Here is a 20,699-nt window from a genome sequence, read left to right as displayed (position 1 = left end):
CATTCACACAGTGTACACATAATTCACATACAACATCAGGCAAACGATATTATTCTATCATGGCAATTCCTACACTATGCATGGTAAAAGAGTCAACTACAGTAGCATGATATGCTACTTAAACTCTATCCGTAGATAGACCCACTCACCAATTACCAGCAACTGCTCAGTTATTATTTCTGAGCTTCCTCCTTATCCTTATCTCCTGAGAACAGCAAAAACCAAGTTAGAATAGTGTTCCCATCAAGATTAGACACACTGACAGCGAATTATAGCAAATTAGTAAAAAAATGCGTCCGCTAAAATTTTCATGCTTAACACTTGTGCACTTTCAAAATTTACATCCTGAACACCAAAATATAAACGGGCAGCATAACGGCTAGAAAAAGGCACTTTGGTAAAACATTCTGCCCTGTACACACAGTCGGTCGACTGACACTTACAGTCGGTCGACTGTCAACACAATCGGTCGACTGACCTGTCCAGTCGGTCGATTCATTGGGTAATACATCAATCGGCCGAAGGTAAATCTCAGTCAGTCGGTTCACTCGCCAGTCGATCGGTTCACCCTCAGTCGGTCGACTGTCGTCTGACAGTCGGCCGACTGTGTTCATCTTCCTCAGAAGCTGAACAAAGGCTACGGACTTCACGATTAAATCCTCAAATCTCGATGTAGAGCTCGTTTTAAACACCAAAATCGACCACAACTTGTTCACTACTTGTTATAGACTCAAAATTCACAACAATTTGACCATAGCAACACTTAAATCACTTGTTTTGACAAAAATTCAAGCTTTTTACAAAACTCACACAAAACCAAGAATTTAACAACGAATTGAACACAAAAACACATGTTACTTACCTTGATAGACTCAGTAATCTGTAAGAAACAAGATGGTATGAACAATTTGAGCTCTAGAACACAATTTAGGAATTAGGGTTTGAAGAGGTGGAAGTTAGGTACGGGAGTGAAGAATGAATTTTCTAGAAATGGGAAGGAAATACAGTACACTAGTCTCTTAGTTGGGTTTAATTCCCACACTGAGCAACACATGGGTATTTACCAGTTATCTGATATCTTTCGCACAAGATTCGGTAACCCAAACAAGGTCCAAATAAAATAAACAAACCTGTTCTGGGACCCTTGTCACAAACTGGACACAACATAAATATAATAAAACACTAATTAAATAATTAAAATAAAAATCACTTAAGACTAAGCACAAACCCTAAGGGCAAAAAAGACAACTTACAACTAGCCCGGGTTTCAGTCTGTTACACCTAGGGGAGGTTGGGTCCATAGGCTACTGATTGTAGAGTATAGTGTGAATGATGCATCCCCTGCATCTGGATAACTATACTGTGAATTGAGTAGCAGGGACTATCGGTAGACTCAAGTCCGATCAGCTAGGAGTCGTGTGCTCGTACAAGCCGCCGATCCTCGTATTGTCTTATTGTATGCTAGTTGATAGTTAGCATGTGTTGTTGTTAGTATATAGCTTGTGTGTGACTTAAGCTATATCTGTTAGATAGATTCCATTCACTTAGCGGTGCGCTAATCCCCCACATATTCTCCCCTTGCAGGTTTAGCTACTGCTAGTCGGGAAGGGTGCTATTGCAGAAGACATGTTTGACAATCCAACTCTGATGTGGACTTTTGTATAAATAATGTTTTGTGATAACGTAACACCGTTGTGTAAACTTAAACGTAATGACGTGACTTATATTGTGTTTGTTAATAAAGTCTTCCGCTGTGTATATATAAAAAAAAAATGGCCGGTGTTACAAGACTGGCGACGGAAGAGGGGACGGGGTAAGTGACATCCCCCAATCCCATTACTCTAACCCTTCAAGTGTTAGTTTTCTAACTTTCATTTTGTTCATCTTCATCTTCCAATTTTTTCCAATTTCAGCGATCAAAAAATAAAAGAAATTAGAATTATGTTTGAATATGACCCCACATACTCCAATATCTTCTTTGCTCTGTTATGTTATCTCAAGAAAAAAAGTCGGGACGAAGCGAGTGAGGGCAACCGAGGGCACGCCACTACCATCAGCTATGAATGTTAATAGATCGGATATGGATCGGGTTACACCGTATTCATATCGATATCCATTTAGTTTTTGTTCATCTATATCTATATCCATTTAATTTCAGTTCATCCATCCATATCTAATGGATTAAGCGGGTTAATGAATATCCGATGGATATATTTAAAAAGTGTTATAATATTTCCTAAGATGCGATAAAACAAAAACGTAGTATAGTAAAAATAAATACAACATGTCATGATTAAAATATATCCACAAGATTGTGTATTTTTTGTCGAAAATAGAACATAAATTGTTGAATTTACAATTAAACATAGATTGTGAAAAATTAAAAATATATAATTTGTATGTCTATTTTGTTTGATATACGCATTTTATTATAATATATCTATTTCTTTGTAAAGTTGAAAGTATATGTAAATCTAACGGTAATTCAATTGTCATAGTAAATTTGTAACCATAAATCTATATTTAAATATGTGTATATGTATTTCGGGTGTTAATGGATATATTCATTGAATGAAATTTTTTATTCATGTCTATATCTATATCCAATTATGTTCATCCATATCTGTATCCATATCCATATCTGTATCTATATCCATATACATTTAGGTTAATACATATCTATCACGAAACAGATGAATTAGGTGGATATCCACTGAATCGGGTGACCATTGTCATCCCTGTTGTCAGCCCCCTCAAGGGTGAATGTTTGTATAGGGCCAGGGCGAGGCTTTTAAAAAGTGGTCGGATAAGTAATTTACTTTATATTCATGATGTGTGGTATGATAAGTATGGCATGCCACATATATGAATGGTCTCTGCCCATATTCCATTTTGAAATGTCCAATATTAATTGTCTATTATTATATATATAGAAATTAAATTTAATCAAATTTACCACAATGTCCAAATTAATTAGTTATGTAAGTAGTGGGTGAATAGTCATTAGTGTTTGAAAAACTTTCAATTTTTCTTTTTGTTTCAAACTAGCTGTGGAGCCCTCGCTTCGCGACGGGGGCTCCGTTTTGAATGCGAGTTAAAAAAAGTCTTGATCTATTTTGTAAAAAAGAATTTTTTTCGGCATTTAACATTGAAGGGCTGTTCCTTTTGTGAAAGTTGCTTCTTTTAGCGTTCGTTTTTTTTAAAGTTAGTTGATCTATTTTGTAAAAAAAAATGTTTTTCGACATCTTTTGGTAGCATTGAAGGGTTGTTCAGTTTATGAAAGTTGCCTCTTTTATCGTTTAGGAAGAAAAGAGAGAAGAAAAAAAAAGTTAGTTGATTTTTTTGTAAAAAAGAATTTTTTTCGACATCTTTTGGCAACATTGAAGGGTTGGTTCTTTTACGAAAGTTGCTTATTTTATCGTTTGGGACAAAAAAAAGAAGAAGGTGAAATGACGAAAATAACCCTGGTTACTATTGGTGAATAGTGAAACAGTGATTTGTCTATTAGTATATATAGAAATACAATGAGCTGGTTTGAAATTAAATATCAAATGTGTTTGTAATTGTAAAGATTAAGTATGAAAGTAAAGAGTACAAACACAAGGATTTATAGTGGTTGAGGATGATGTTAACTAATTCTCTTTAATGCACTCATCAATTCATTAATTGAGAGTTAGCATCAATATAGTTTCTCCAAACTTGGTGAACATCCGTTTACATCAATTTGTCATCAATAAGCCACATCAATTAACCTTTTTTCCCTTTAAAAGTGTCAAAGTAGTTTAGATCAACCTAGTCTTCACCTTCGACAAGTATTAATTTCCTAATACGAATAAGAGAGTGAGAGAACTTGAGATAAAAAAAGAAAAAAATGAGAGCTATAAATGAAAAAAAAAAAAAAAAAGGAAGGTCTGAATTGTAAAAAAAAAAGAAAAAGAAAAACAAAGTGTTCATTGGTATCGAACCCTCATCTATCATATGACTAAAATAAAAGTCGTTTCACTCGGCTATCGTTCGCTTTCTAAATATATTTTACACATTAAACTTTTAAGGGAGAAATTAATAACAAAAAAATCCAATCCCATATAAGTGAGGTATTAAAGAGGTAAGATGTAGACAATTCTTACCATATCCCAGAATAAAGACAAATCATTTCTTCACCTAAAGTGAAACACACTAAGAATAGGAAAAGTCCTCCTTCTCAATGTTCTATGGGTAGAGAGATTGCTTCCGAATGGTCCTCCGGTCAATAAGTAGGTTAAAAAAAATGTGAGACGTCATGAAAATGGTATAATCAAATTTCCACGTGTTTTAAACATGTCTGAAGTTCAATTTAGGTTCTAAGCGACAATCAAGTCACCAATAAATCGACGCTTGTTGTGGACTCGATTAATAGACCATAAGTGCTAAATTAAGTGTAGGAGAAAAAAGTGTGAAATTACCTATATAACCAATTTGAACATATGTTAACCTTTTAATGGAAAAAAATTACTAAATTGTTTGGTGTTTTTATTACAAATTACACAATAATGCTATTTCGTTGATCATCCCAAAGAGAATTGCATACAATGTAAACTCACAAATATGTTCATTCATCAATACTTATAACAACAATTATTATAACCTGTCACCAACCATGTCTTTTTGTTTAGGGGCTTTTGTTTGAAAAAATATCATAGTTGGTCCTCAATGTTTGTATCAAAAATCAAGTTGGGACCTTAACTTTAAATTCATCATGGTTGATCCCAAGTTATTAATATTGTATACGGTTGATCCCGAAGTTAACAGCTCGTTAATAGTGCCTGATTAAGTCAGCCACGTGCTACACACATGATGGGTATTCTTGTCATTTCTCTTAAAACTCAGTACCACGAGTATAGGTTACCCTACCCAAATTTATATTGCAATCATAAAATAATCTTTTCAACTTCAGTTACCGTGATACCTGAATTTTCAGAACTGTTGAGAGTTGAGACGACGACCAATCTGACGGAACAGTGGAACCGAACCATACACCATTGAAACTCGGCAACTTGAGTAGATTCTAGAACTTCCTCCAGTTCACTAAGATACATCACCTCCTTTGAAAAATTGGTTATCGGCCAATACTTGGATAATTCTCTAACAGCCGTGTCAGCCAGCTTCAAGGGCGATTCTATGTATAGTGTTGTGGGGTCCCATGACCCCACTACTTTAGGAATCTTTTATACAATGTATTTTTTAAATTGAATAGGACACCACTAAATTCAATTATAGGACCTCATATATTTTTAAAATATATATATTTTTTGAAGTTAAACAACCACTAAAGTACCCTTCAAATATAATTAGCATTGAAATTTTTTTCGAGGACCCATTAGATTTTCATCCTAGAGTCGCCACTGGCCAGCTTAAAATCTTTCTCCACAAACTGTGTAAGAAATAGCTTGTGCTCTTCTTTTACCGGTAACACAAAACCATTAATAATGCTACCCAATATCTCAAGCAATTCATCAATGCCATTATGCTTCTCTGTTTCAAATATAATATGATTGATCGCTTTTCTAATAATCGGTCGATATACCATGAACTTTCCATAAATACGATGAATGATCATTTTTAAGTACTTCCTTTCTCTTTAATCTTCTGAATCAAAAAGATCGAGTAATCTTTACACAAACGAATGGTCAATGTACCCTTTCGCAAGTTTAGCGTCAGTTTCAAGTGCAGCTACAACCGTAGAAGAAATTCATACACGATTTGAAGATGAGGCCATGATGGTTCCATACTTGGTTCATCATCTTCAGGATCAAAAACATCGGTCAGTTTGTTGTAATCATGATTATATGAAGGTAAATACCGAAAGATATTCGAAGATATCATTTTCGTAATTTCTTGCATTATAACCTCATTAAACTTTCAGAAACTGAGGTTATATAATCAACAAGCTTAAGTAAAGTTTGTCTTATCATATCGTTTTCTTTTAGATTCTTCGACGGGTCATTTAAATCAAACACCACACTACACGTATTCAACTTCTTGATGAAAGATTGTGTTTTTCGAATGTCAGTACATCAGTAGAACTAGGCAATTGTTCTTAAGCAGCTTGAGTTGACCCAAGCTGACTTGATTTTTTCCCAATGTTTGACTTAACATTTGGAGTATGAGTTCCATTAACATTATTATATAAATTCGAACTCTTAACCAATGAAGAGTTGCTTTTAGGAGTAGTATATAATACTAGTGCTCAGTATCTCATTTTTAGATGTTCATTTTCTGTCAAGATTATTAGATTTAGTAATTTACAGTTACTGTTTTTTCAAGCCTATGCAGGTAAGTATAATTTAGTGATTTATTGTTTACATATTTTATATGCATTTAAGTCATCTTCAAACGGAGGAAGAGGTTGTAGAGGTTTTTTTTTTTTTTTTTTTTTTTTTTTTTTTTTTTTTTATCTTCTTTTGATTGGGTAGATTTGGATTTTGTATTGGTTGTGGTTTTTTGATTGTGTTCTGCATGCGTTTTAGTGTTACGGTTGTTCAAGGCTCGGGCTTAGTTAGCTTAGGCTCTTTGTTTAGTTTTAGGGAACGTTTACTGCTTCCGAGCCTTGGTTCGTGTTTGCACCGATTGTACTTTTGTTCGTCTTTTTCATCGATTGATGAAAAGGCTTGGTTACACGTTATCGTTATTTTAGCCAAAAAAAAAAAAAAAAAAAGGTTGTGGAGTGTTTTTTTCTTACCTTAATCGTCACAAAACAAGCTTATATTATGATTAATATTGGAAAAATGAGCTAGTCGAGCGAGTTGAATAATGGGTCAAAACTAGAAAGATTTCGGACCGCGCGTTGCAGCGGAACATTTTAACATTTTTTTATGAAACTTATGCTGAGTAAGAACTAAAAAAAAAAATTGCTAACAAAAAGAAGAAAAAAGGGGTTAGGAGGAATTGAACTTAGGTATTGTCCCTTACAAACTCATATTACTCTAACCATCCACTTGATATAATAAATTGGGTTTGTTTATTATATATGTGTTACCTTAAAAAAAAATAAAAAGAAGCTCCGTTTTGAATGTTTTTAGTTGTGTTTTGTTCGTAAAATTATTTTGAGTTGAACGATGATGACCGATTAACCTAAATTGCGGACGGAAAAAAGATAAATCTCGTCAAAAATTTGGGTGAGTTTTATTCAAGTAATATTAAAAAATTATATCTTAGCCCCCCACTAAAACTCACCTAACTCAAGCTTACCCCTAAATAATTACATGTTTTATCCCCTAACTAAATCCCATTTAACTCAAACTTTCCCTACCAAAGAAATGGAAATGAAAATGGAAATGGGGTTAATTTACCAGTAATGACTTTTTGCTCAATTTAATCTTTTCTTAGAAGTAATAATGTGTACACTACATATAAATCAGTACAAGAATAATATACTGTTTCGAGTAAAACGATTGACGAGATCTTATGCATTAAAAATACTTTGGTCGACTCCAAAATTCGTCTGACCCGTTTCATTTTTATCCTAGTTTGTTTTGTTATAAACTGTTTGGAGATAATAAGGCGTAACCTAAATCAAATCAACCCATTAATAAGTAATTGGATCAAAGTTGTCACCTTTAGTTGCAATGAATTAGCTGTTGTGTTTATAATTTTATATACATTTCAGATATGGTTATATCTGTATGAAAGTGCAGAATGATGCTGGTTTCAAATAACATCTTTCTGAACCTTAAAGGTACAAACTTGTATAAATATGTCGAGCCTAATAATAGCTCCCCAATTAGCTTCATACTCTAAAACTAGCAAAACAGTGTGTAAAACTTCACATTTTAAACAGCCCCATAAATACACAATGCAAATACACAAGTGATTGCAAATAATGGAATGACTTGTGTAACCAATTCAATTTGCAAACAATGCAAATTATATAACAGACTGCTAACAGTGCAAATACAATCTGCATTTGGATATGCAGATCAACAAAACCGTAACCCATTCCTGAAACGTAATGTAACAGATTATCGAAACAAAATGCAATCCATTCATTGATTTATCAAAAACATTACATTGATACTGTTACATCCAGAGTGTTACATTAAACCAATAAATATAAAAATTACTAAATTTAACTGCATCAGTATAACTAAAACCAATAATCTACTTAGTTATTACATAAACAACAAAAACTAGGCAACTTATAACTAAAATCAACTGAACTCTTCTTAATTTTGTTTCAAGATCATTCTTTGCCTTCAAAAGTCCAGGAATTATATTGACCGAACATGAACACATAGGTGGGTCTAATCACGTTAAGAATCTGCATTTTGACCACTAAGAAGAAGAAAACGCGAAGAATATCAATAAATAAACATACACAATCAATACGAATTAAAATAAATTAAATCTTGATTGGAACCTTAATTGGGCAAGCAACAGTATTCCATGATGAGCGAATCATTGGACGACACCCACCCGAAAAGTATTCCATCGATCAAGTTAGTCGAATTGGATTTTTACCTTCAATTTTTAAAATTAGGGTTTCCAACGATATGAGGATGAATACGTGGGTTGGTTATATTTTGGTCGATTATATATTATACGGAGTATTTAATTTAATATTAATATTAATATTTTGGTTGGTTATATCTGCATCCTTCTCACTGACACTAAAATTGTGCGTGTGTTTAGCTGTCCGTTATTTAGTCCGATGGTGTTATAAAGTAACACTACACTGCTTTTCATTACTAGTCTCATTAGACCACTCCCAACCATGACGCCGTCATGGGCACTTCCTCAGCGCCACATCAGCTTTCTCTCTCCTCTTTTCTCACCACTTCCTCCCATAACACTCCCATAACACACCATTGTCAACCATGACATACTTCCTCAATTTTTTTATTTACTTTATGTATTATTATTAAAACTAAGTTAGAGTTAAAAATCAATAATTTACCAATCAAATATATGAAATAATGATTAAAAAAAAAAAAAAAACAAAAATCAAAAGAAGACTACACGTATACTACTAGTATAGAACTCCCAATTTTTAGCAACTATCAATTTTGTAGTGGGTCCCATATAAATAAAAATATAAAATACAAAATTAAATAAATTACACCTACCAAACTCATCTTCAACCTCACCCCTTCCTCAACCTCACCCACCTTTTTTTAAACTTCCATTTTTCATGATATATAAATTTACAGCAAAAAAAAGGAAAAAAAAATGCACTGAAAATTGAAAAAACCACAAAACTTCGCCCTCACTCTCGTGGATATGAGGAAATTTTCCAGGGCGAGGAGCTTGAGTACGAGGGAGGGAGGAGCCATGGCGGTACAATGCCATCGGCGCCCTCGAGGAAGTGCAAGGAGGGCGGCCCGATGGCTCACCGTTGGGAGTGGTCTTACTAGTCTCATTACTAGTAATACAGTACCATAATAATAATAATAATAATAATAATAATAATAATAATAATAATAATAATAATAATAATAATAATAATAATATGATTGCTACTTGAGTTGTACGGAAACATGGAAAGATGGATGGATCTCCAATGCTGAGGGGTATAATTAGCCTTTCATCTTTTGGATTAAGATTTGTTTTGACTTCATCAATAACACGTGCGATTGAGAATTCAGATGTTGTTTTTATATCCCTGTTCCCTCTCAATTTCCAGCTTTTCATTTTCTAGTTAACTACGGGGTACGGACTACTGTAATTTTCTTCACTTCGTTTTACGCCTGGAATCTTTCTTCATTTATTGGTTAGCACATGTTTCTAGCAGGAAGATTTTGGGAGAAGATAGAGTCTGTATCATTTTTCAATTGAATTTGTGCCCACAAGGTGTTTGTTAAAAGTCCCCTATGAGTTTTATCTTGGCTTCATGGTTATAATTTTATTGGTGTATGGGGATTTTGTCTCTGTCAACAACTAAAGGTTGTGTGCAGTTATGTCGCATGCCACAGTGAAGTTTCATTGTCCCTTTGTGGGTCTTAGTGGCTGTCAAAATGGGAGTGGAAATGGGCTTGTTAGAAGTTCTCTTATCAAGCATCTTAGTGATCGTCATTGTGGTATCGATGCGCGGGATATCACTCGACATTCTCTTACTTCTAATTTGGGTGTTTATACTGAGGCTGATGTTACTTTTAGGCGTATGGGGATTTGGTTATGTGGTGTTTGCTTCAAAACACACATGGTACGTGCTAAGTGCCGTCATGGTAGGGGCCCGGATGTGCCGCCCCCCGATGAGGGAAATGGTGTTGTTCGTTTTGTGCTTCATAATTTTTCCAAGCCACTAGCTCCCTCTTCTCCTGCTCGACTTTGTATTGAGGATGGTTCGGTGCGTGATCATAACGATGGTTTTGACGTGGCTCTCCTTGATCGGTTGTTCTCTAAGGGGTTTCGCACGGTTAAGTCTATCCCTCCCAAGTGTCGTTTGGGGTTTTCTCGGATTTTGAAAGGTGCTCTTGATAAGGTAATCTCTAAGCCTGATGACATTTCTAGTTGGGTCTCTTTGTTGGTGTTACCCCTTTGTACCCTTAAAACCTTTCGGCCACGGAGTAGTCGTGAGTCTAGGTCTTCGATAAAGCGTCGGCATCAGGAAGAGAATATTTCCCGTGCTATTTGCTCTTGGGGGACAGCGGGTGGGAGTTTACAGCTTGTGAGGGAGTATTTGGCAGAGGATTCTCCTATGTTGTCAGTGGTTGATGATGAGGTCCTTGATTTGGAAGAGCGTAATATTAAGCAGTGTCGTAGGAAGATTTGTGATGGCCATTACACCGCTGCAGCTCGTGTTCTTTCTTCATCAGGCGTTGCTCCTTAAAATGACGCCACACTGGCGGACTTGCTGTCTAAGCACCCTTCTTTTATAGCTCCATCCTTGCCTGATATGACGGTTGATCACCTTCACCTCGTTACGACTTCTGCTGTTGTTTTGGGCCAGATTAAAAGTTTTCCTCGGGGCACTTCATGTGGTAGGGATGGTTTACGTGCACAACACCTTATGGATTGCTTGAGTGGTGCTGCTGTGGCAGTCTCGGATGAGTTGGTTGGCTCTATTACCGGGGTCGTTAATCTCTTTCTAGCTGGAAGGTGCCCTATGGAATTAGGAGAGTATATTGCTAGTGCTCCCCTCACACCGCTTGTCAAGCCCGGCGGTGGTCTTCGTCCTATAGCTGTGGGTACTGTTTGGCGACGTCTTGTTTCGAAGGTTGGCGCTGCTATGGTTGGCCAGTCTTTGGGAAGTTACTTCGATGGTCTTCAATTTGGTGTTGGTGTTTCTTCAGGTGGTGAGGCAATTCTTCATGCTGTGAATCGGTTGATTGAGGATCGTGGCTCTGATGTTGGCCTCTCTATGTTATTAGTTGATTTTCAAAATGCCTTCAATCTAGTTGATCGTACGGTCATGTTACGTGAAGTTCGCCGCCTTTGTCCGAGCATTTCTCGGTGGGTTGAATTTTGCTACTCTAATCCAGCCAGATTGTATTATGGGAACCACACATTATGGTCTTCTCAGGGGGTGCAACAGGGTGATCCCCTTGGTCCGTTTCTTTTTGCTTTGGTCTTACAACCCTTGGTTTCTAAAATCAGAGATAATTTTGAGGTTTGTCTTCAGGCGTGGTATTTGGATGATGGCACTATTATTGGGGACACTTTGGTGGTGGGGAAGGTTTTGCATTTGATTATGGAGGATGGGCCTCGTTTTGGGCTACATCTCAACGTTGAAAAAACAGAAATTTTCTGGCCTACGGAGGACCCTCGCAGCAGACAAGTAGGTGTCTTTCCTCCTAATATTGCTCGGCCTTTAAATGGTGTTAAGTTGCTTGGGGCCCCCGCAAGTTCCGATCCTGGTTTTAGTAGTGAACTGGTGATGCAAAGGGTGACCAAGTCCATTGCGCTTATGGATAAGGTTGCTAAGCTTGATGATCCTCAATGTGAGTTGTTGTTGCTTAGGGCATGTACGGGAGTTTCTAAACTCTACTTTACCTTGCGTACTTGTCCTCCTAGTATATTTGAGGAGGCTCAACGCGCTTTCGATGGAGCCCTTCGATCTTCCTTGGAGCGTATTGTTACTGCTTCAGGGCCTGGGTTTGGTGATTGGCAGTGGCGGCTTGCCACCTTGCCATTTGCATTTGGAGGGCTTGGTGTTTATTCTGCGGGAGATGTTCGTCTTTATGCTTTTCTGGCTTCTCGATTACAATCTGCTGGGTTGCAGACCAAGCTCCTACGTCATGCGAGTATTGTTGGTCTTGGTCGTGCTTTTGAAGATGCTTTGGGTCTGTTTAATAAAACGGTTGGGTTTGATATTTTAGGTAATCCGAGTGAGGTCGCTGCCCCAATACTCATGAAGAAATTGGCAGATGTTTATTTCACAAAGGTTACCGCTTCTGCAGAATCCACTTTTTCGTTATCTCCCCGACAATCGGCCTTATGGAAATCACAGCAGGGTGATCACACCTCTGCTTGGCTAAGGGCAGTCCCTATTTTGGGGTTGGGTCAGACGATGAACGCAAAGACTTACCGATGTGTGTTGTGCTACCGGTTAGGTGTTCCATTGTTCTCTATCTCGACGGCATGCTCTGCCTGTTCAAGGGTTTTTACTGGGGATATTTTCGGGGATCACGCGGTGTCTTGTGCTGGTATGGTGGGTATTAAGCATCGACATAATATTGTCCGGGATTCCCTTGTTGATGTTTGTTATCGATCTGGGATTTCAACGAGAAAGGAGGTTGACATTGGGTTGTCTGGAGGGAACGACAGGGCCCTCAGACCTGCAGATGTGTTACTTTATTCCTGGGATTGTGGTCGCGATGTTTGTGTTGACTTGACTGGGTCTTCTCCTTTGACACAGTCTGGGCTTTCTGACTTTGTCCCTGGACGTGCTGTGATTGATGCGGCTCGTCGGAAGCGGGTCAAGTACGAATCTAGTTGTCAGGCGATTGGTTATGGTTTCATTCCTTTCTCATTTTCTTCCCTTGGGGAATTAGAGAAGGAGGCTGTTTCTTTGCTAAAGCGGGTTCAGAAGAGTTCGATGGCGCAAGATATTGGTGCCGGTGCTGCTGCTCATATTTTTACTAGGATAGGTTTTGCTATTGCTAGAGGTGTGGGGGCCCAGATTGTCTCTAGGCTTCCCACTAATTTTTTGTAAGTTTTAAAACTTTTAAGTTTTTTATAATAATAATAATAATAATAATAATAATAATAATAATAAAATTTATAAATTACTACACTGCTTTTATAATAATAATAATAATAATAATAATAATAATAATAATAATAACAATAATAATAATAATAATAATAATAATAATAATAATGTTATAATTTTGTAGGCTTATAACTTCCTTTAGTGGCCTGGTTCTTGGCTGTAGACTACTAATAAGTATATAGAGGGAATAAGAGAGAAGTATGTGTTTTATATATGTTTTTGGTGTACACCTTATGTGCTCATAACACACATATATATACTAAAAAAAAACTACTATACAATGTTTATAATAATAATAAAATTAGCATCCATGACTTTTATAACACTCCCCCTTGGATGACAATTTTATTATAGAATAACTAGTACTGCCTCGTTAAAAACCTTGCTAAAGAAAACCCATTGGGATAAAACTTTAGCTAAGGGAAAAAGAGTGCAGCATAGAGTTGACTCCCCCTCAAGTAGGCAACTCCTGAATTGTTACATCTTCTGGACATGTCTCATGCCAATATTATGAACGTGTGTTCTGAAAATAGCAGTTGAAAGTGCTTTGGTGAAAAGGTCGGCAGAGTTTTTGCTGGACTGAACATATCTCATTTCAATCACGTTGTCCTTAATGAGATTTTGAGTGTATGAGAAGAATCTAGGATGTATGTGTTTTGTTCGGTCACTTTTGATATACCCTTATTTCATCTGTGCTATGCAAGCTGCATTATCTTCATATATAGTTGTTGGACTTTTATCGCGTTCTAGTCCACAAGAATCAGTAATGAGTTGTGTCATTGATCTCAACCAAAAACATTCCCGAGTAGCTTCATGTAATGCAATCACTTCGGCATGATTTGATGATGTTGCAACAAGTGTTTGTTTTTGAGAACGCCATGATATTGAAGTACCTCCATTTAGGAATACATATCCATTTTGAGATTTAGCTTTATGTGGATAAGATAAATAACCTGCATCTGCATAACCAACCAAATCTTGTTTTGATTCGTTAGAATAAAATAATCCTAAATCAGTAGTTCCTCGAAGGTATCGAAATATGTGTTTGATCCCATTCCAGTGTCTTTTGGTAGGAGCTGAGCTGAACCTTGCCAATAAATTAACTGCAAAAGAAATGTCAGGTCTTGTACAATTTGTAAGATACATAAGAGCTCCAATTGCACTAAGATATGGTACTTCTGGTCCCAGGATATCTTCATGATCTTCACAGGGACGAAATGGATCAGTGTCAACATTAAGTGATCTAACAACCATAGGAGTACTTAATGGTTTTGCCTTGTCCATATTGAAACGTTTTAAAATCTTTTCAGTATATGTTGTTTGATGTATAAGTAAACCATTAGGCATATGCTCAATTTGTAAACCAAGGCAATACTTGGTTTTTCCGAGATCTTTCATTTCAAATTCTTTCTTTAGAAGTTGAATGGCTTCATGGATCTCTTTATTTGTTCCTATGATGTTAAGATCATCAACATAAACAGCTATGATCACATATCCGGATGTTGTTTTCTTAATGAAAACACATGGGCAAATAAGATTATTGGTATACCCTTTGCTTATCAAGTAATCACTTAATCGTTTATACCACATGCTACCCGTTTGTTTCAACCCATATAAAGACCTTTGTAACTTGATTGAGTACATTTCTTTGGGTTTTGCATTGGTTGCTTCTGATACCTTAAATCCTTCAGGTATCTTCATATATATATCACTATCAAGTGATCCATAAAGATAAGCAGTCACAACATCCATGAGATGCATTTCTAAATTTTTAGAAACTGCCAGGCTGATTAAGTATCTAAAAGTAATTGCATCCATAACAGGAAAATAAGTTTTCTCATAATCAATTCCCGGTCTTTGAGAAAAACCTTGAGCTACAAGTCTAGCTTTATACCTTGTAACTTCATTTTTCTCATTTCTTTTTCGTACAAAACCCATCTATATCTCACAGGTTTCACATCTTTAGGTGTGAGAATGATAGATCCGAAAACTTTTCTTTTATTGAGCGATTCAAATTCAGCTCGTATTGCTCCTTTCCAATGATCCCAATCATGTCTATTTTGACATTCCATGACAGATTTTGGTTCTGGATCATCATCATCATTCATGATGTCATATGCAACATTATATGAAAATATCTCATCAAGATTTTTCATTTCATTTCGGTTCCATAATATTTTTGAATGTGCATAATTGATTGAAAATTCCGTATTGACATCATCAATCTCCTCTGCAGAAGGAGTATTGATTTGTAGTTCTTCTTGAACACTTTCTTTTACCTCATTATCAGCTGATTTTCTTTTTCGAGGATTTTTATCTTTGGAACCAATTGGTCTCCCACGTTTCTGGCGTGGCAAAGACTCAAGAATGACATTATTGCCAGTTTTTAAAATTTCAATTCGAGCTGGAGCATTTGCTGCTGGTATATATGATTTAGTCACTCTTTTTGTATCTGTAAATGCATCAGGAAATTTATTCGCAAGTTCTTGCATATGCATTATTTTTTGAACTTCGGTCTCGCATTCTTTTGTGCGAGGATCAAGATACATTAATTGAGGTTCACACCATGAAACATCATTTTCTTTATTTTTTATTTCTCCTCCTAATTTAGGGAATAATGTTTCATTAAAGTGACAATCAGCAAAACGTGCTGTAAAAACATCACCCGTCATGGGTTCAATATATCTTATTATTGAAGATGTTTCATATCCAACATATATTCCCATCCTTCTTTGAGGACCCATTTTAGTGCGTTGTGGTGGTACGATAGGGACATAAACCGCACAACCAAATGTTCTAAGGTGGAAAATATTTGGCTGATGGCCAAAAGCAAGTTGCAAGGGAGAATATGTATGACTTGCGCTTGGTCTAATGCGAATCAATGATGCAGCATGCAAAATTGCATGGCCCCATACAGATACTGGGAGTTTTGTTCGCATTATCAATGGTCTAGCTATTAGCTGCAATCGTTTAATTAATGATTCAGCTAAACCATTTTGTGTATGCACATGGGCAACGGGATGTTCAACAATAATCCCAATAGACATGCAAAAGTTATTAAATGCTTGAGACGTAAACTCAGCGGCATTATCTAGTCTCACCCTTTTAATAGTATAATCAGGGAAATGTGCTCTCAATTTAATAATTTGAGCAAGAAATTTTGCAAATGCCATATTTCGACTTGATAATAGACAAACATAAGACCATCTACTAGATGCGTCTATTAGAACCATAAAATATCTAAATGGTCCACATGGTGGATGAATTGGTCCACATATATCACCTTGAATTCTTTCAAGAAACATTGGTGATTCTTTTTCAACCTTAAGAGGTGATGGTCTTATTATCAACTTTCCAAGTGAGCATGATGTACATGGGATAAGTGCATCATGAGGGATCCTTTGATCCGCCAATGGATGTCCATGTGTATTTTGTATTATTCTTTTCATCATTGTTGATCCTGGGTGGCCTAATCTCTCATGCCACAAACTGATCATTACAGGATCACATGATTTTTCTTTAACTACCACATTTACTTCAGGTACATTTATATGTATATAATGTAAACCAGAATGAAGTCTTGGTAGTTTTTCAATTACACGATTCTTATCAGTGATACTTAAATATTTTCATTTTCTGTTGTCACTGACTGATAATCATATCCATTTTCGTATATGTCAGAGAAACTTAATAAATTTCTCTTTGACATGGGAGAAAATAAGGCATTATTTATCAGAAAATTCGTACCATTTGGTAACATGAATTTTGCCTTTCCCATTCCTTTTATTAAGTCCACAGGACCTGATATAGTATGTATAGTTCCTTCCGTTGCTTTCAAGTCTGTGAAATATTTTTTAGATTTGAGTATGGTGTGAGTGGCACCACTGTCTGCAATACAAATATCTCCACCATTTGACTGATTTTTTTACTCCAGCAGTATACATCATGAACTTCAAAAAAAAATATGAGAAACAAATAATGAGTACATAATTCATCAATATATTACATTCAAAACATGTTACAAACGATAGCACATAATAAGGAAATATGTAGTAAACTAGATATGGTGTAGATTGAAAATCTACAGCCATTTATTTAACGGAAACATATAATAGGATATCTATATATATAGATATTAGAAATTTATTCATTAAAGTAGTCACAACTTGGCTCAGTGATTTTTGTATCAAGGTCATCCACAAGATTTGCTTCTTTTCGTTTTCCCTTTAGGAATTCTTGATACCGATTAACAGAATGCTGATTTGTTCGGCAGTTTTTAGACCAGTGGCCAATTTTACCACATCGGTAACAAGAATCTTCAACATTCTTTGAAGAGCCTTCTTCAACATTGTGATTTGTGGGATTGTATGGTGTTTGAATTTTATAATTTTGTGGATTATTATTTCTTTGTCCACGACCACCACCACGACCATTATCATAAGGGTGATTTCGAACATAGTTATGATTTTTATTATTGTTATGGTAATTTCCATGATGATGGTTTTGGCCAATATGGCCACGACCTTGTCCACGCCCTCGTCCATGTGCATTTCTTCTTTTATTATTATTATTGTTAATAGCATTAGCTTCAGGAAATGCTAGCGCACAGGTAGGACGAGATTCTTGATTTTTCATCAGTAATTCTTTATTAACTTCTGCAACTAAGAGATAAGTTTGAAGTTTGGAAAAAGTTTTATAATTCTGCAATCTTAAATTTTCTTGCACAGTTATGTTTGCAGAATGCATTGTGGAGAAAGTTTTCTCCATCATATCAGCATCACTTATTTCTTGACCACAGAATTGAAGCTTTGAACGGATCTTGAACATGGCCGAGCTGTATTCACTTACCTTTTTGAAATCTTGGAACCTTAGATTTCTCCATTCTTCCCTCGCAGCTGGGAGTAATATTTCCTTTTGATTATCGAATCTACTCTTGATACCTTCCCATAAAACATGTGGATCTTTGATAGTGAGAAACATATGTTTTAAAGTGGTATCAATATGTTTGCGAATAAAAGCAATTGATTTTAATTTATCTTGATCGGAACAAGTATTATTTTCTTTTAAAGTTTCTAGAATACCCAATGATCCAAGATTTATTTCTACGTCCATAACCTATGATGTGTAGTTTGTTCCCGATACGTCTAAGGCATCAAACTCAAGCTTTGATAAGTTTGACATTTTCTAATTTCAGAAAGATGAACAACATAAATCATAATCATAATCATAATCAATTTTTTTTTTATAGACAAATAACAACATGAAATTAGAATTAGTTTAGATTCATAAGTAGCAAACAAAGGAATAATGGTATGATTACAAATAATAAAACCATAAGGGAAGGATAGAATATAGGTTCATATTATATTATTAATAATATTATTATAATATATATTAAGTTATAATATATATTATTATAATATATTTTTCTTATTTTAACTTTTAAGATTTACTTTTAATAAAAATACAAACTACTTTTTCTTATTTTAACTTTTAAAATTTACTTTTAATAAAAATACAAACTACTTTTTTTTTATTTTAACTTTTAAGATTTACTTTTAATAAAAATACAAAATACTTTTTCTTATTTTAACTTTTAAGATTTACTTTTAATAAAAATACAAACTACTTTTTCTTATTTTAACTTTTAAGATTTACTTTTAATAAAAATACAAACTACTTTTTCTTATTTTAACTTTTAAGATTATAAATTTAAGAATAAACATTAGTATGCATGAAATAAATAATGATTAATTGCATAAGTAATCATAAATGTTAGATAACATATAAAGACCCCATCGTATTCGTATTGATCGGAATTAATCTCGACCCATGGTACCGTGTTGTCAAATGACGTGTTGCGTACATAAAGTACCGTGTTGTCAAATGACGTGTTGCGTACAATCATGAGGTCTTATTAACATAAATATAAATGTTAGTGAAGTTAATAAGAGTTAGATTACAGAAAATATAATTCAGGCGGTATAACCGACCATATATAACTTAAATAACATAAATATAAATGTTAGTGAAGTTAATAAGAGTTAGATTACAGAAAATATAATTCAGGCGGTATAACCGACCATATATAACTTAACATAAATATAAATGTTAGTGAAGTTAATAAAAGTTAGATTACACAAATATAATTCAGGTGGTAGAACCGACCATATATAACTTAAATAACATAAATATAAATGTTAGTGGAGTTAATAAAAGTTAGATTACAGAAATATAATTCAGGTGGTAGAACCGACCATATATAACTTAAATAACATAAATATAAATGTTAGTGGAGTTAATAAAAGTTAAACAATTTCTTACCTAGATTAGTGACGTGTGCTTGCTTAGATAAATCTTGATTATACAGAGCACTTCGTGCTGATAACGTGTTATAATTTTGTAGGCTTATAACTTCCTTTAGTGGCCTGGTTCTTGACTGTAGACTACTAATAAGTATATAGAGGGAATATGAGAGAAGTAGGTGTTTTATATATGTTTTTGGTGTACACCTTATGTGCTCATAACACACATATATATACTAAAAAAAAACTACTATACAATGTTTATAATAATAATAAAATTAGCATCCATGACTTTTATAATAATAATAATAATAATAATAATAATAATAATAATAATAATAATAATAATAATAATAATAATAATAATAATAATAATAATAATAATAATAATAATAATAATAATAATAATAATAATAATAATAATAATAATAATAATAATAATAATAATAATAATAATAATAATAATAATAATAATAATAATAATAATAATAATAATAATAATAATAATAATAATAATAATAATAATAATAATAATAATAATAATAATAATAATAATAATAATAATAATAATAATAATAATAATAATAATAATAATAATAATAATAATAATAATAATAATAATAATAATAATAATAATAATAATAATAATAATAATAATAATAATAATAATAATAATAATAATAATAATAATAATAATAATAATAATAATAATAATAATAATAATAATAATAATAATAATAATAATAATAATAATAATAATAATAATAATAATAATAATAATAATAATAATAATAATAATAATAATAATAATAATAATAATAATAATAATAATAATAATAATAATAATAATAATAATAATAATAATAATAATAATAATAAATTAGGGTCTAAATCTGATAAACTTAGAAAGGCCATGAAACCCATCACATATAAATCACATGACTCAGTTAACTGGTTTGGATTAACGACCAGTTAACTTCGGGATCAATCGTGTACGTTATCAATAACTTGAACTAACCATGATCAAATTTAAGTTAAGGTCACTGATTTTTATTACAAACGTTGGGGACCAACCATGGTATTTTTTCTTTTGTTTTCGTACTAGTTTATAACCCGCGCATTCGCGGGTATTTTATCATACGAGATTCTAAAAATACATTCTTAATAAACTATTTATGTTAATGATATAAGTAATAATAGTGAAA

At 33.9% G+C, this 20,699-nt stretch overlaps 1 pseudogene; it reads right to left on the bottom strand.

Moving 5' to 3' along the window:
* Positions 1 to 4,953: 4,953 nt before the first annotated feature.
* Positions 4,954 to 7,975, bottom strand: LOC139875333 (serine/threonine protein phosphatase 2A 59 kDa regulatory subunit B' gamma isoform-like; annotated as a pseudogene).
* Positions 7,976 to 20,699: the final 12,724 nt, after the last annotated feature.

Source organism: Rutidosis leptorrhynchoides, chromosome 11 (genome assembly GCF_046630445.1).
Source record: "Rutidosis leptorrhynchoides isolate AG116_Rl617_1_P2 chromosome 11, CSIRO_AGI_Rlap_v1, whole genome shotgun sequence".
NCBI classification, from domain to species: domain Eukaryota; kingdom Viridiplantae; phylum Streptophyta; class Magnoliopsida; order Asterales; family Asteraceae; genus Rutidosis; species Rutidosis leptorrhynchoides.
This window is presented reverse-complemented; position numbering and strand designations above follow the sequence as displayed.